Here is an 18981-nt window from a genome sequence, read left to right as displayed (position 1 = left end):
TCACGTTGCGCTTGGGTTGTGGTACAATGTGCCAACATAAATAGCCTTTTTAGACTTTTACATAATTTTGTTGTAAATTTAACTGCGGGGTTCTATATGAAATGACTTAGGGGGAATATACACGCAAAACCACCAACTTTTCAATCGCTTTTAACATTTTTAGTATGTGTTTGTTCATTTTACGGCCAGTCATATGACAGTCTGCTAACATGGGAGGTTTCAAATGGATTTTAGTCATATTTCATACTTTATAACCGCGTGGTTCGATATAACAACAACTTAGGTCAAATAAACAAACAAATCTAGCAACTTTGGAATCGCTTTGGAGAACTTTGCACGCTGTTTTAATAGCTTGGACCAAATAGATGCAGACAGCAAAAACTCAAAAAAGTGTCACCCGCTGGTTTTCTCAGGTTGTCTCCCATGCAAGCACTAACCACGACCGATTGAAATTTACTTCCATTATCGGTCGATCACCTGACTACTCATCTATCAGGGTCATTTAAAAATTATCGTAATTGACGGCCATTGAATGTATGGAAATGTTTTAAAATTCTACATCCTTCGAGGGCCACTACGATATTCAAACGGCCTTTTAAGACATATTCATTCACTTTCGCGAACTTTTAACAACTGGACTCGATAATGTAACAGAATAGGTAACATATCCATGTAAATCTGCCATCTTTGCACAAGCTTTTCACAACTTTGCAAGCACTTTTCTAATCACTTTGCGCTTGGGTAGTGGTACAATGTGCCAACATAAATAGCCTTTTTAGAATTTTACATAATTTTTTTCGAAATTTAACTGTGGGGTTCCATATGAAATGACTTAGGGGGAATATACACGCAAATCCACCAACTTTTCAATCGATTTTAAAATTTTTAGTATGTGTTTGTTCATTTTACGGCCGGCTCATATGACAGTCTGCTAACATGGGAGGTTTCAAATGGATTTTAGTCATTTTTCATACTTTATAACTGCGTGGTTCGATATAACAACAACTTAGATCAAATAAACAAACAAATCTAGCAACTTTAGAATCGCTTTGGAGAACTTTGCACGCTGTTTTAACAGCTTGCACCATATAGGTGCAGACGGCAAAAACTCAAAAAAGTGTCACCTGCTGGTTTTCTCAGGTTGTCTCCCATGCAAGAACTAACCACGACAGATTGAAATTTACTTCCATTATCGGTCGATCACCTAACCACTCATCTATCAGGGCCATTTAAAAATTATAGTAATTGGCGGCCATTGAATGTATGGAAATGTTTAAAAATTCTACATCCTTCGAGGGCCACTACGATATTCAAGCGGCATTTTAAGACATATTCATTCACTTTCGCGAACTTTTAACAACTGGACTCAATAATGTAACAGAATAGGTAACATTTCCATGTAAATCTGCCAACTTTGCACAAGCTTTTCACAACTTTGCAAGCACTTTGCTAATCACTTTGCGCTTGGGTAGTGGTACAATGTGCCAACATAAATAGCCTTTTTAGACTTTTACATAATTTTTTTCTAAATTTAACTGCGGGGTTCCATATGAAATGACTTAGGGGGAATATACACGCAAATCCACCAACTTTTCAATCGATTTTGAAATTTTTAGTATGTGTTTGTTCATTTTACGGCCGGCTCATATGACAGTCTGCTAACATGGGAGGTTTCAAATGGATTTTAGTCATTTTTCATACTTTATAACTGCGTGGTTCGATATAACAACAACTTAGATCAAATAAACAAACAAATCTAGCAACTTTAGAATCGCTTTGGAGAACTGTGCACGCTGATTTAACAGCTTGCACCATATAGGTGCAGACGGCAAAAACTCAAAAAAGTGTTACCTGCTGGTTTTCTCAGGTTGTCTCCCATGCAAGCACTAACCACGACCGATTGAACTTTACTTACATTATCGGTCGATCACCTAACCACTCATCTATCGGGGTCATTTAAAAATTATCGTAATTGACGGCCATTGAATGTATGGAAATGTTTTAAAATTCTACATCCTTCGAGGGCCACTACGATATTCAAACGGCCTTTTAAGACATATTCATTCACTTTCGCGAACTTTTAACAACTGGACTCGATAATGTAACGGAATAGGTAACATTTCCTTGTAAATCTGCCAACTTCGCACAAGCTTTTCACAACTTTGCAAGCACTTTGCTAATCACTTTGCGCTTGGGTAGTGGTACAATGTGCCAACATAAATAGCCTTTTTAGACTTTTACATAATTTTTTTCTAAATTTAACTGCGGGGTTCCATATGAAATGACTTAGGGGGAATATACACGCAAATCCACCAACTTTTAAATCGCTTTTAACATTTTTAGTATGTGTTTGTTCATTTTACGGCCGGCTCATATGACAGTCTGCTAACATGGGAGGTTTCAAATGGATTTTAGTCATTTTTCATACTTTATAATTGCGTGGTACGATATAACAACAACTTAGATCAAATAAACAAACAAATCTAGCAACTTTAGAATCACTTTGGAGAAATTTGCACGCTGTTTTAACAGCTTGCACCATATAGGTGCAGACTAAAAAAACTCAAAAAAGTGTCACCTGCTCGTTTTCTCAGGTTGTCTCCCATGCAAGAACTAACCACGCCAGATTGAACTTTACTTCCATTATCGGTCGATCACCTAACCACTCATCCATCAGGGCCATTTAAAAATTATAGTAATTGGCGGCCATTGAATGTATGGAAATGTTTAAAAATTCTACATCCTTCGAGGGCCACTACGATATTCAAGCGGCCTTTTAAGACATATTCATTCACTTTCGCGAACTTTTAACAACTGGACTCGATAATGTAACAGAATAGGTAACATTTCCATGTAAATCTGCCAACTTTGCACAAGCTTTTCACAACTTTGCAAGCACTTTGCTAATCACTTTGCGCTTGGGTAGTGGTACAATGTGCCAACATAAATAGCCTTTTTAGACTTTTACATAATTTTTTTCTAAATTTAACTGCGGGGTTCCATATGAAATGACTTAGGGGGAATATACACGCAAATCCACCAACTTTTAAATCGCTTTTAACATTTTTAGTATGTGTTTGTTCATTTTACGGCCGGCTCATATGACAGTCTGCTAACATGAGAGGTTTCAAATGGATTTTAGTCATTTTTCATACTTTATAATTGCGTGGTACGATATAACAACAACTTAGATCAAATAAACAAACAAATCTAGCAACTTTAGAATCACTTTGGAGAAATTTGCACGCTGTTTTAACAGCTTGCACCATATAGGTGCAGACTGCAAAAACTCAAAAAAGTGTCACCTGCTCGTTTTCTCAGGTTGTCTCCCATGCAAGAACTAACCACGACAGATTGAACTTTACTTCCTTTATCGGTCGATCACCTAACCACTCATCTATCAGGGTCATTTAAAAATTATCGTAATTGACGGCCATTGAATGTATGGAAATGTTTAAAAATTCTACATCCTTCGAGGGCCACTACGATATTCAAGCGGCCTTTTAAGACATATTCATTCACTTTCGCGAACTTTTAACAACTGGACTCGATAATGTAACAGAATAGGTAACATTTCCATGAAAATCTGCCAACTTTGCACAAGCTTTTCACAACTTTGCAAGCACTTTGCTAATCACGTTGCGCTTGGGTTGTGGTACAATGTGCCAACATAAATAGCCTTTTTAGACTTTTACATAATTTTGTTGTAAATTTAACTGCGGGGTTCTATATGAAATGACTTAGGGGGAATATACACGCAAAACCACCAACTTTTCAATCGCTTTTAACATTTTTAGTATGTGTTTGTTCATTTTACGGCCAGTCATATGACAGTCTGCTAACATGGGAGGTTTCAAATGGATTTTAGTCATATTTCATACTTTATAACCGCGTGGTTCGATATAACAACAACTTAGGTCAAATAAACAAACAAATCTAGCAACTTTGGAATCGCTTTGGAGAACTTTCCACGCTGTTTTAATAGCTTGGACCAAATAGATGCAGACAGCAAAAACTCAAAAAAGTGTCACCCGCTGGTTTTCTCAGGTTGTCTCCCATGCAAGCACTAACCACGACCGATTGAAATTTACTTCCATTATCGGTCGATCACCTGACTACTCATCTATCAGGGTCATTTAAAAATTATCGTAATTGACGGCCATTGAATGTATGGAAATGTTTTAAAATTCTACATCCTTCGAGGGCCACTACGATATTCAAACGGCCTTTTAAGACATATTCATTCACTTTCGCGAACTTTTAACAACTGGACTCGATAATGTAACAGAATAGGTAACATTTCCATGTAAATCTGCCAACTTTGCACAAGCTTTTCACAACTTTGCAAGCACTTTTCTAATCACTTTGCGCTTGGGTAGTGGTACAATGTGCCAACATAAATAGCCTTTTTAGAATTTTACATAATTTTTTTCGAAATTTAACTGTGGGGTTCCATATGAAATGACTTAGGGGGAATATACACGCAAATCCACCAACTTTTCAATCGATTTTAAAATTTTTAGTATGTGTTTGTTCATTTTACGGCCGGCTCATATGACAGTCTGCTAACATGGGAGGTTTCAAATGGATTTTACTCATATTTCATACTTTATAACTGCGTGGTTCGATATAACAACAACTTAGATCAAATAAACAAACAAATCTAGCAACTTTAGAATCGCTTTGGAGAACTTTGCACGCTGTTTTAACAGCTTGCACCATATAGGTGCAGACGGCAAAAACTCAAAAAAGTGTCACCTGCTGGTTTTCTCAGGTTGTCTCCCATGCAAGCACTAACCACGACCGATTGAACTTTACTTACATTATCGGTCGATCACCTAACCACTCATCTGTCAGGGTAATTTAAAAATTATCGTAATTGACGGCCATTGAATGTATGGAAATGTTTTAAAATACTACATCCTTCGAGGGCCACTACGATATTCAAACGGCCTTTTAAGACATATTCATTCACTTTCGCGAACTTTTAACAAATGGACTTGATAATGTAACAGAATAGGTAACATTTCCATGTAAATCTGCCAACTTCGCACAAGCTTTTCACAACTTTGCAAGCACTTTGCTAATCACTTTGCGCTTGGGTAGTGGTACAATGTGCCAACATAAATAGCCTTTTTAGACTTTTACATAATTTTTTTCTAAATTTAACTGCGGGGTTCCATATGAAATGACTTAGGGGAATATACACGCAAATCCACCAACTTTTAAATCGCTTTTAACATTTTTAGTATGTGTTTGTTCATTTTACGGCCGGCTCATATGGCAGTCTGCTAACATGGGAGGTTTCAAATGGATTTTATTCATATTTCATACTTTATAACTGCGTGGTTCGATATAACAACAACTTAGGTCAAATAAACAAACAATTCTAGCAACTTTGGACTCGCTTTGGAGAACTTTGCACGCTGTTTTAATAGCTTTGACCAAATAGATGCAGACAGCAAAAACTCAAACAAGTGTCACCCGCTGGATTTCTCAGGTTGTCTCCCATGCAAGCACTAACCACGACCGATTGAAATTTACTTCCATTATCGGTCGATCACCTGACTACTCATCTATCAGGGTCATTTAAAAAGTATCGTAATTGGCGGCCATTGAATGTATAAAAATGTTTAAAAATTCTACATCCTTCGAGGGCCACTACGATATTCAAACGGTCTTTTATGACATATTTCATTCATTTTCGCGAACTTTTAACAACTGGACTTGATAATGTAACAGAATAGGTAACATTTCCATGTAAATCTGCCAACTTTACACAAGCTTTTCACAACTTTGTAAGCACTTTGCTAATCACTTTGCGCTTGGGTTGTGGTACAATGTGCCAACATAAATAGACTTTTTAGGCCTTTACATAATTTTATTCTAAATTTAACTGCGGGGTTCTATATGAAATGACTTAGGGGGAATATACACGCAAATCCACCAACTTTTCAATCGATTTTAAATTTTTTAGTATGTGTTTGTTCATTTTACGGCCGGCTCATATGACAGTCTGCTAACATGGGAGGTTTCAAATGGATTTTAGTCATTTTTCATACTTTATAACTGCGTGGTTCGATATAACAACAACTTAGATCAAATAAACAAACAAATCTAGCAACTTTAGAATTGCTTTAGAGAACTTTGCACGCTGTTTTAACAGCTTGCACCATATAGGTGCAGACGGCAAAAACTCAAAAAAGTGTCACCTGCTGGTTTTCTCAGGTTGTCTACCATGCAAGCACTAACCACGACCAATTGAACTTTACTTACATTATCGGTCGATCACCTAACCACTCATCTATCAGGGTCATTTAAAAATTATCGTAATTGACGGCCATTGAATGTATGGAAATGTTTTAAAATTCTACATCCTTCGAGGGCCACTACGATATTCAAACGGCCTTTTAAGACATATTCATTCACTTTCGCGAACTTTTAACAACTGGACTCGATAATGTAACAGAATAGGTAACATTTCCATGTAAATCTGCCAACTTTGCACAAGCTTTTCACAACTTTGCAAGCACTTTTCTAATCACTTTGCGCTTGGGTAGTGGTACAATGTGCCAACATAAATAGCCTTTTTAGAATTTTACATAATTTTTTTCGAAATTTAACTGTGGGGTTCCATATGAAATGACTTAGGGGGAATATACACGCAAATCCACCAACTTTTCAATCGATTTTAAAATTTTTAGTATGTGTTTGTTCATTTTACGGCCGGCTCATATGACAGTCTGCTAACATGGGAGGTTTCAAATGGATTTTACTCATATTTCATACTTTATAACTGCGTGGTTCGATATAACAACAACTTAGATCAAATAAACAAACAAATCTAGCAACTTTAGAATCGCTTTGGAGAACTTTGCACGCTGTTTTAACAGCTTGCACCATATAGGTGCAGACGGCAAAAACTCAAAAAAGTGTCACCTGCTGGTTTTCTCAGGTTGTCTCCCATGCAAGCACTAACCACGACCGATTGAACTTTACTTACATTATCGGTCGATCACCTAACCACTCATCTATCAGGGTCATTTAAAAATTATAGTAATTGGCGGGCATTGAATGTATGGAAATGTTTTAAAATTCTACATCCTTCGAGGGCCACTACGATATTCAAACGGCCTTTTAAGACATATTCATTCACTTTCGCGAACTTTTAACAACTGGACTCGATAATGTAACAGAATAGGTAACATTTCCATGTAAATCTGCCAACTTCGCACAAGCTTTTCACAACTTTGTAAGCACTTTGCTAATCACGTTGCGCTTGGGTAGTGGTACAATGTGCCAACATAAATAGCTGTTTTAGACTTTTACATAATTTTGTTCTAAATTTAACTGTGGGGTGCTGTATGTAATAACTTAGGTGGAATATACACGCAAATCCACCAACTTTTCAATAGCTTTTTCAACATTTTTAGTATGTGTTTGTTCATTTTACGGCCGGCTCATATGGCAGTCTGCTAACATGGGAGGTTTCAAATGGATTTTATTCATATTTCATACTTTATAACTGCGTGGTTCGATATAACAACAACTTAGGTCAAATAAACAAACAATTCTAGCAACTTTGGACTCGCTTTGGAGAACTTTGCACGCTGTTTTAATAGCTTGGACCAAATAGATGCAGACAGCAAAAACTCAAACAAGTGTCACCCGCTGGATTTCTCAGGTTGTCTCCCATGCAAGCACTAACCACGACCGATTGAAATTTACTTCCATTATCGGTCGATCACCTGACTACTCATCTATCAGGGTCATTTAAAAAGTATCGTAATTGGCGGCCATTGAATGTATAAAAATGTTTAAAAATTCTACATCCTTCGAGGGCCACTACGATATTCAAACGGCCTTTTATGACATATTTCATTCATTTTCGCGAACTTTTAACAACTGGACTTGATAATGTAACAGAATAGGTAACATTTCCATGTAAATCTGCCAACTTTACACAAGCTTTTCACAACTTTGTAAGCACTTTGCTAATCACTTTGCGCTTGGGTTGTGGTACAATGTGCCAACATAAATAGACTTTTTAGGCCTTTACATAATTTTATTCTAAATTTAACTGCGGGGTTCTATATGAAATGACTTAGGGGGAATATACACGCAAATCCACCAACTTTTCAATCGATTTTAAATTTTTTAGTATGTGTTTGTTCATTTTACGGCCGGCTCATATGACAGTCTGCTAACATGGGAGGTTTCAAATGGATTTTAGTCATTTTTCATACTTTATAACTGCGTGGTTCGATATAACAACAACTTAGATCAAATAAACAAACAAATCTAGCAACTTTAGAATTGCTTTAGAGAACTTTGCACGCTGTTTTAACAGCTTGCACCATATAGGTGCAGACGGCAAAAACTCAAAAAAGTGTCACCTGCTGGTTTTCTCAGGTTGTCTACCATGCAAGCACTAACCACGACCAATTGAACTTTACTTACATTATCGGTCGATCACCTAACCACTCATCTATCAGGGTCATTTAAAAACTATAGTAATTGACGGCCATTGAATGTATGGAAATGTTTTAAAATTCTACATCCTTCGAGGGCCACTACGATATTCAAACGGCCTTTTAAGACATATTCATTCACTTTCGCGAACTTTTAACAACTGGACTTGATAATGTAACAGAATAGGTAACATTTCCATGTAAATCTGCCAACTTCGCACAAGCTTTTCACAACTTTGCAAGCACTTTGCTAATCACTTTGCGCTTGGGTAGTGGTACAATGTGCCAACATAAATAGCCTTTTTAGAATTTTACATAATTTTTTTCGAAATTTAACTGTGGGGTTCCATATGAAATGACTTAGGGGGAATATACACGCAAATCCACCAACTTTTCAATCGATTTTAAAATTTTTAGTATGTGTTTGTTCATTTTACGGCCGGCTCATATGACAGTCTGCTAACATGGGAGGTTTCAAATGGATTTTACTCATATTTCATACTTTATAACTGCGTGGTTCGATATAACAACAACTTAGATCAAATAAACAAACAAATCTAGCAACTTTAGAATCGCTTTGGAGAACTTTGCACGCTGTTTTAACAGCTTGCACCATATAGGTGCAGACGGCAAAAACTCAAAAAAGTGTCACCTGCTGGTTTTCTCAGGTTGTCTCCCATGCAAGCACTAACCACGACCGATTGAACTTTACTTACATTATCGGTCGATCACCTAACCACTCATCTGTCAGGGTAATTTAAAAATTATCGTAATTGACGGCCATTGAATGTATGGAAATGTTTTAAAATACTACATCCTTCGAGGGACACTACGATATTCAAACGGCCTTTTAAGACATATTCATTCACTTTCGCGAACTTTTAACAACTGGACTTGATAATGTAACAGAATAGGTAACATTTCCATGTAAATCTGCCAACTTCGCACAAGCTTTTCACAACTTTGTAAGCACTTTGCTAATCACTTTGCGCTTGGGTAGTGGTACAATGTGCCAACATAAATAGCTGTTTTAGACTTTTACATAATTTTGTTCTAAATTTAACTGTGGGGTGCTGTATGTAATAACTTAGGTGGAATATACACGCAAATCCACCAACTTTTCAATAGCTTTTTCAACATTTTTAGTATGTGTTTGTTCATTTTACGGCCGGCTCATATGGCAGTCTGCTAACATGGGAGGTTTCAAATGGATTTTATTCATATTTCATACTTTATAACTGCGTGGTTCGATATAACAACAACTTAGGTCAAATAAACAAACAATTCTAGCAACTTTGGACTCGCTTTGGAGAACTTTGCACGCTGTTTTAATAGCTTGGACCAAATAGTTGCAGACAGCAAAAACTCAAACAAGTGTCACCCGCTGGATTTCTCAGGTTGTCTCCCATGCAAGCACTAACCACGACCGATTGAAATTTACTTCCATTATCGGTCGATCACCTGACTACTCATCTATCAGGGTCATTTAAAAAGTATCGTAATTGGCGGCCATTGAATGTATAAAAATGTTTAAAAATTCTACATCCTTCGAGGGCCACTACGATATTCAAACGGCCTTTTATGACATATTTCATTCATTTTCGCGAACTTTTAACAACTGGACTTGATAATGTAACAGAATAGGTAACATTTCCATGTAAATCTGCCAACTTTACACAAGCTTTTCACAACTTTGTAAGCACTTTGCTAATCACTTTGCGCTTGGGTTGTGGTACAATGTGCCAACATAAATAGACTTTTTAGGCCTTTACATAATTTTATTCTAAATTTAACTGCGGGGTTCTATATGAAATGACTTAGGGGGAATATACACGCAAATCCACCAACTTTTCAATCGATTTTAAATTTTTTAGTATGTGTTTGTTCATTTTACGGCCGGCTCATATGACAGTCTGCTAACATGGGAGGTTTCAAATGGATTTTAGTCATTTTTCATACTTTATAACTGCGTGGTTCGATATAACAACAACTTAGATCAAATAAACAAACAAATCTAGCAACTTTAGAATTGCTTTAGAGAACTTTGCACGCTGTTTTAACAGCTTGCACCATATAGGTGCAGACGGCAAAAACTCAAAAAAGTGTCACCTGCTGGTTTTCTCAGGTTGTCTACCATGCAAGCACTAACCACGACCAATTGAACTTTACTTACATTATCGGTCGATCACCTAACCACTCATCTATCAGGGTCATTTAAAAACTATAGTAATTGACGGCCATTGAATGTATGGAAATGTTTTAAAATTCTACATCCTTCGAGGGCCACTACGATATTCAAACGGCCTTTTAAGACATATTCATTCACTTTCGCGAACTTTTAACAACTGGACTTGATAATGTAACAGAATAGGTAACATTTCCATGTAAATCTGCCAACTTCGCACAAGCTTTTCACAACTTTGTAAGCACTTTGCTAATCACTTTGCGCTTGGGTAGTGGTACAATGTGCCAACATAAATAGCTGTTTTAGACTTTTACATAATTTTGTTCTAAATTTAACTGTGGGGTGCTGTATGTAATAACTTAGGTGGAATATACACGCAAATCCACCAACTTTTCAATAGCTTTTTTAACATTTTTAGTATGTGTTTGTTCATTTTACGGCCGGCTCATATGGCAGTCTGCTAACATGGGAGGTTTCAAATGGATTTTATTCATATTTCATACTTTATAACTGCGTGGTTCGATATAACAACAACTTAGGTCAAATAAACAAACAATTCTAGCAACTTTGGACTCGCTTTGGAGAACTTTGCACGCTGTTTTAACAGCTTGGACCAAATAAGTGCAGACTGCAAAAACTCAAAAAAGTGTCACCTGCTGGTTTTCTCAGGTTGTCTCCCATGCAAGCACTTACCACAACCGATTGAACTTTACTTACATTATCGGTCGATCACCTAACCACTCATCTATCAGGGTCATTTAAAAATTATCGTAATTGACGGCCATTGAATGTATGGAAATGTTTAAAAATTCTACATCCTTCGAGGGCCACTACGATATTCAAACGGCCTTTTAAGACATATTCATTCACTTTCGCGAACTTTTAACAACTGGACTCGATAATGTAACAGAATAGGTAACATTTCCATGTAAATCTGCCAACTTTGCACAAGCTTATCACAACTTTGCAAGCACTTTGTTACTCACGTTGCGCTTGGGTAGTGGTACAATGTGCCAACATAAATAGCTGTTTTAGACTTTTACATAATTTTGTTCTAAATTTAACTGCGGGGTTCTGTATGTAATAACTTAGGTGGAATATACACGCAAATCCACCAACTTTTCAATCGCTTTTAACATTGTTAGTATGTGTTTGTTCATTTTACGGCCGGCTCATATGACAGTCTGCTAACATGGGAGGTTTCAAATGGATTTTAGTCATTTTTCATACTTTATAATTGCGTGGTACGATATAACAACAACTTAGATCAAATAAACAAACAAATCTAGCAACTTTAGAATCACTTTAGAGAAATTTGCACGCTGTTTTAACAGCTTGCACCATATAGGTGCAGACTGCAAAAACTCAAAAAAGTGTCACCTGCTCGTTTTCTCAGGTTGTCTCCCATGCAAGAACTAACCACGACAGATTGAACTTTACTTCCATTATCGGTCGATCACCTAACCACTCATCTATCAGGGTCATTTAACAATTATAGTAATTGGCGGGCATTGAATGTATGGAAATGTTTAAAAATTTTACATCCTTCGAGGGCCACTACGGTATTCAAGCGGCCTTTTAAGACATATTCATTCACTTTCGCGAACTTTTAACAACTGGACTCGATAATGTAACAGAATAGGTAACATTTCCATGTAAATCTGCCAACTTTGCAAAAGCTTTTCACAACTTTGCAAGCACTTTGCTAATCACTTTGCGCTTGGGTAGTGGTACAATGTGCCAACATAAATAGCCTTTTTAGACTTTTACATAATTTTTTTCTAAATTTAACTGCGGGGTTCCATATGAAATGACTTAGGGGGAATATACACGCAAATCTACCAACTTTTAAATCGCTTTTAACATTTTTAGTATGTGTTTGTTCATTTTACGGCCGGCTCATATGACAGTCTGCTAACATGGGTGGTTTCAAATGGATTTTAGTCATTTTTCATACTTTATAATTGCGTGGTTCGATATAACAACAACTTAGATCAAATAAACAAACAAATCTAGCAACTTTAGAATCACTTTGGAGAACTTTGCACTCTGTTTTAACAGCTTGCACCATATAGGTGCAGACTGCAAAAACTCAAAAAAGTGTCACCTGCTCGTTTTCTCAGGTTGTCTCCCATGCAAGAACTAACCACGACAGATGGAAATTTACTTACATTATCGGTCGATCACCTGACCACTCATCTATAAGGATCATTTAAAAATTATAATAATTGGCGGCCATTGAATGTATGGAAATGTTTAAAAATTCTACATCCGCCGAGGGCCACTACGATATTCAAACGGCCTTTTATGACATATTTCATTCACTTTCGCGAACTTTTAACAAATGGACTCGATAATGTAACAGAATAGGTAAGATTTCCATGTAAGTCTGCCAACTTTGCACAAGCTTTTCACAACTTTGTAAGCACTTTGTTACTCACGTTGCGCTTGGGTAGTGGTACAATGTGCCAACATAAATAGCTGTTTTAGACTTTTACATAATTTTGTTCTAAATTTAACTGCGGGGTTCTGTTTGTAATAACTTAGGTGGAATATACACGCAAATCCACCAACTTTTCAATCGATTTGAAAATGTTTAGTATGTGTTTGTTCATTTTACGGCCGGCTCATATGACAGTCTGCTAACATGGGAGGTTTCAAATGGATTTTAGTCATTGTTCATACTTTATAACTGCGTGGTTCGATATAACAACAACATAGATCTAATAAACAAACAATTCTAGCAACTTTGGACTCGCTTTGGAGAACTTTGCACGCTGTTTTAACAGCTTGGACCAAATAAGTTCAGACTGCAAAAACTCAAAAAAGTGTCACCTGCTGGTTTTCTCAGGTTGTCTACCATGCAAGCACTAACCACGACCAATTGAACTTTACTTACATTATCGGTCGATCACCTAACCACTCATCTATCAGGGTCATTTAAAAACTATAGTAATTGACGGCCATTGAATGTATGGAAATGTTTTAAAATTCTACATCCTTCGAGGGCCACTACGATATTCAAACGGCCTTTTAAGACATATTCATTCACTTTCGCGAACTTTTAACAACTGGACTCGATAATGTAACAGAATAGGTAACATTTCCATGTAAATCTGCCAACTTCGCACAAGCTTTTCACAACTTTGCAAGCACTTTGCTAATCACTTTGCGCTTGGGTAGTGGTACAATGTGCCAACATAAATAGCTGTTTTAGACTTTTACATAATTTTGTTCTAAATTTAACTGTGGGGTGCTGTATGTAATAACTTAGGTGGAATATACACGCAAATCCACCAACTTTTCAATAGCTTTTTTAACATTTTTAGTATGTGTTTGTTCATTTTACGGCCGGCTCATATGGCAGTCTGCTAACATGGGAGGTTTCAAATGGATTTTATTCATATTTCATACTTTATAACTGCGTGGTTCGATATAACAACAACTTAGGTCAAATAAACAAACAATTCTAGCAACTTTGGACTCGCTTTGGAGAACTTTGCACGCTGTTTTAACAGCTTGGACCAAATAAGTGCAGACTGCAAAAACTCAAAAAAGTGTCACCTGCTGGTTTTCTCAGGTTGTCTCCCATGCAAGCACTTACCACAACCGATTGAACTTTACTTACATTATCGGTCGATCACCTAACCACTCATCTATCAGGGTCATTTAAAAATTATCGTAATTGACGGCCATTGAATGTATGGAAATGTTTAAAAATTCTACATCCTTCGAGGGCCACTACGATATTCAAACGGCCTTTTAAGACATATTCATTCACTTTCGCGAACTTTTAACAACTGGACTCGATAATGTAACAGAATAGGTAACATTTCCATGTAAATCTGCCAACTTTGCACAAGCTTATCACAACTTTGCAAGCACTTTGTTACTCACGTTGCGCTTGGGTAGTGGTACAATGTGCCAACATAAATAGCTGTTTTAGACTTTTACATAATTTTGTTCTAAATTTAACTGCGGGGTTCTGTATGTAATAACTTAGGTGGAATATACACGCAAATCCACCAACTTTTCAATCGCTTTTAACATTGTTAGTATGTGTTTGTTCATTTTACGGCCGGCTCATATGACAGTCTGCTAACATGGGAGGTTTCAAATGGATTTTAGTCATTTTTCATACTTTATAATTGCGTGGTACGATATAACAACAACTTAGATCAAATAAACAAACAAATCTAGCAACTTTAGAATCACTTTAGAGAAATTTGCACGCTGTTTTAACAGCTTGCACCATATAGGTGCAGACTGCAAAAACTCAAAAAAGTGTCACCTGCTCGTTTTCTCAGGTTGTCTCCCATGCAAGAACTAACCACGACAGATTGAACTTTACTTCCATTATCGGTCGATCACCTAACCACTCATCTATCAGGGTCATTTAACAATTATAGTAATTGGCGGGCATTGAATGTATGGAAATGTTTAAAAATTTTACATCCTTCGAGGGCCACTACGGTATTCAAGCGGCCTTTTAAGACATATTCATTCACTTTCGCGAACTTTTAACAACTGGACTCGATAATGTAACAGAATAGGTAACATTTCCATGTAAATCTGCCAACTTTGCAAAAGCTTTTCACAACTTTGCAAGCACTTTGCTAATCACTTTGCGCTTGGGTAGTGGTACAATGTGCCAACATAAATAGCCTTTTTAGACTTTTACATAATTTTTTTCTAAATTTAACTGCGGGGTTCCATATGAAATGACTTAGGGGGAATATACACGCAAATCTACCAACTTTTAAATCGCTTTTAACATTTTTAGTATGTGTTTGTTCATTTTACGGCCGGCTCATATGACAGTCTGCTAACATGGGTGGTTTCAAATGGATTTTAGTCATTTTTCATACTTTATAATTGCGTGGTTCGATATAACAACAACTTAGATCAAATAAACAAACAAATCTAGCAACTTTAGAATCACTTTGGAGAACTTTGCACTCTGTTTTAACAGCTTGCACCATATAGGTGCAGACTGCAAAAACTCAAAAAAGTGTCACCTGCTCGTTTTCTCAGGTTGTCTCCCATGCAAGAACTAACCACGACAGATGGAAATTTACTTACATTATCGGTCGATCACCTGACCACTCATCTATAAGGATCATTTAAAAATTATAATAATTGGCGGCCATTGAATGTATGGAAATGTTTAAAAATTCTACATCCGCCGAGGGCCACTACGATATTCAAACGGCCTTTTATGACATATTTCATTCACTTTCGCGAACTTTTAACAAATGGACTCGATAATGTAACAGAATAGGTAAGATTTCCATGTAAGTCTGCCAACTTTGCACAAGCTTTTCACAACTTTGTAAGCACTTTGTTACTCACGTTGCGCTTGGGTAGTGGTACAATGTGCCAACATAAATAGCTGTTTTAGACTTTTACATAATTTTGTTCTAAATTTAACTGCGGGGTTCTGTTTGTAATAACTTAGGTGGAATATACACGCAAATCCACCAACTTTTCAATCGATTTGAAAATGTTTAGTATGTGTTTGTTCATTTTACGGCCGGCTCATATGACAGTCTGCTAACATGGGAGGTTTCAAATGGATTTTAGTCATTGTTCATACTTTATAACTGCGTGGTTCGATATAACAACAACATAGATCTAATAAACAAACAATTCTAGCAACTTTGGACTCGCTTTGGAGAACTTTGCACGCTGTTTTAACAGCTTGGACCAAATAAGTGCAGACTGCAAAAACTCAAAAAAGTGTCACCTGCTGGTTTTCTCAGGTTGTCTCCCATGCAAGCACTAACCACGACCGTTTGAACTTTACTTACATTATCGGTCGATCACCTAACCACTCATCTATCAGGGTCATTTAAAAATAATCGTAATTGACGGCCATTGAATGTATGGAAATGTTTAAAAATTCTACATCCTTCGAGGGCCACTACGATATTCAAACGGCCTTTTAAGACATATTCATTCACTTTCGCGAACTTTTAATAACTGGACTCGATAATGTAACAGAATAGGTAACATTTCCATGTAAATCTGCCAACTTTGCACAAGCTTTTCACAACTTTGCAAGCACTTTGCTAATCACTTTGCGCTTGGGTAGTGGTACAATGTGCCAACATAAATAGCCTTTTTAGACTTTTACATAATTTTTTTCTAAATTTAACTGCGGGGTTCCATATGAAATGACTTAGGGGGAATATACACGCAAATCCACCAACTTTTCAATCGATTTGAAAATGTTTAGTATGTGTTTGTTCATTTTACGGCCGGCTCATATGACAGTCTGCTAACATGGGAGGTTTCAAATGGATTTTATTCATATTTCATACTTTATAACTGCGTGGTTCGATATAACAACAACTTAGGTCAAATAAACAAACAATTCTAGCAACTTTAGAATCACTTTGGAGCAATTTGCACGCTGTTTTAACAGCTTGCACCATTTAGGTGCAGACTGCAAAAACTCAAAAAAGTGTCACCTGCTCGTTTTCTCAGGTTGTCTCCCATGCAAGAACTAACCACGACAGATTGAACTTTACTTCCATTATCGGTCGATCACCTGACCACTCATCTATAAGGATCAATTAAAAATTATAGTAATTGGCGGCCATTGAATGTATGGAAATGTTTAAAAATTCTACATCCTTCGAGGGCCACTACGATATTCAAACGGCCTTTTATGACATATTTCATTCACTTTCGCGAACTTTTAACAAATGGACTCGATAATGTAACAGAATAGGTAACATTTCCATGTAAGTCTGCCAACTTTGCACAAGCTTTTCAAAACTTTGTAAGCACTTTGTTACTCACGTTGCGCTTGGGTAGTGGTACAATGTGCCAACATAAATAGCTGTTTTAGAATTTTACATAATTTTGTTCTAAATTTAACTGCGGGGTTCTGTATGTAATAACTTAGGTGGAATATACACGCAAATCCACCAACTTTTCAATAGCTTTTTTAACATTTTTAGTATGTGTTTGTTCATTTTACGGCCGGCTCATATGGCAGTCTGCTAACATGGGAGGTTTCAAATGGATTTTATTCATATTTCATACTTTATAACTGCGTGGTTCGATATAACAACAACTTAGGTCAAATAAACAAACAATTCTAGCAACTTTGGACTCGCTTTGGAGAACTTTGCACGCTGTTTTAACAGCTTGGACCAAATAAGTGCAGACTGCAAAAACTCAAAAAAGTGTCACCTGCTGGTTTTCTCAAGTTGTCTCCCATGCAAGCACTAACCACGACCGTTTGAACTTTACTTACATTATCAGTCGATCACCTAACCACTCATCTATCATGGTCATTTAAAAATAATCGTAATTGACGGCCATTGAATGTATGGAAATGTTTAAAAATTCTACATCCTTCGAGGGCCACTACGATATTCAAACGGCCGTTTAAGACATATTCATTCACTTTCGCGAACTTTTAACAACTGGAGTCGATAATGTAACAGAATAGGTAACATTTCCATGTAAATCTGCCAACTTTGCACAAGCTTTTCACAACTTTGCAAGCACTTTGCTAATCACTTTGCGCTTGGGTAGTGGTACAATGTGCCAACATAAATAGCCTTTTTAGACTTTTACATAATTTTTTTCTAAATTTAACTGCGGGGTTCGATATGAAATGACTTAGGGGGAATATACACGCAAATCCACCAACTTTTCAATCGATTTTAAAATTTTTAGTATGTGTTTGTTCATTTTACGGCCGGCTCATATGACAGTCTGCTAACATGGGAGGTCTCAAATGGATTTTATTCATATTTCATACTTTATAACTGCGTGGTTCGATATAACAACAACTTAGGTCAAATAAACAAACAAATCTAGCAACTTTGGAATCGCTTTGGAGAACTTTGCACGCTGTTTTAACAGCTTGGACCAAATAAGTGCAGACTGCAAAAACTCAAAAAAGTGTCACCTGCTGGTTTTCTCAGGTTGTCTCCCATGCAAGCACTAACCACGACCGATTGAACTTTACTTACATTATCGGTCGATCACCTAACCACTCATCTATCAGGGTCATTTAAAAATTATCGTAATTGACGGCCATTGAATGTATGGAAATGTTTAAAAATTCTACATCCTTCGAGGGCCACTACGATATTCAAACGGCCTTTTAAGACATATTCATTCACTTTCGCGAACTTTTAACAACTGGACTCGATAATGTAACAGAATAGGTAACATTTCCATGTAAATCTGCCAACTTTACACAAGCTTTTCACAACTTTGCAAGCACTTTGCTAATCACTTTGCGCTTGGGTAGTGGTACAATGTGCCAACATAAATAGCCTTTTTAGACTTTTACATAAT

Source organism: Saccoglossus kowalevskii, chromosome 6 (assembly GCF_978046115.1).
Source record: "Saccoglossus kowalevskii chromosome 6, keSacKowa6.1, whole genome shotgun sequence".
Taxonomy (NCBI): Eukaryota; Metazoa; Hemichordata; class Enteropneusta; family Harrimaniidae; genus Saccoglossus; species Saccoglossus kowalevskii.
The sequence above is the reverse complement of the archived record's forward strand: the minus strand, read 5'-3'. Positions refer to the sequence as shown.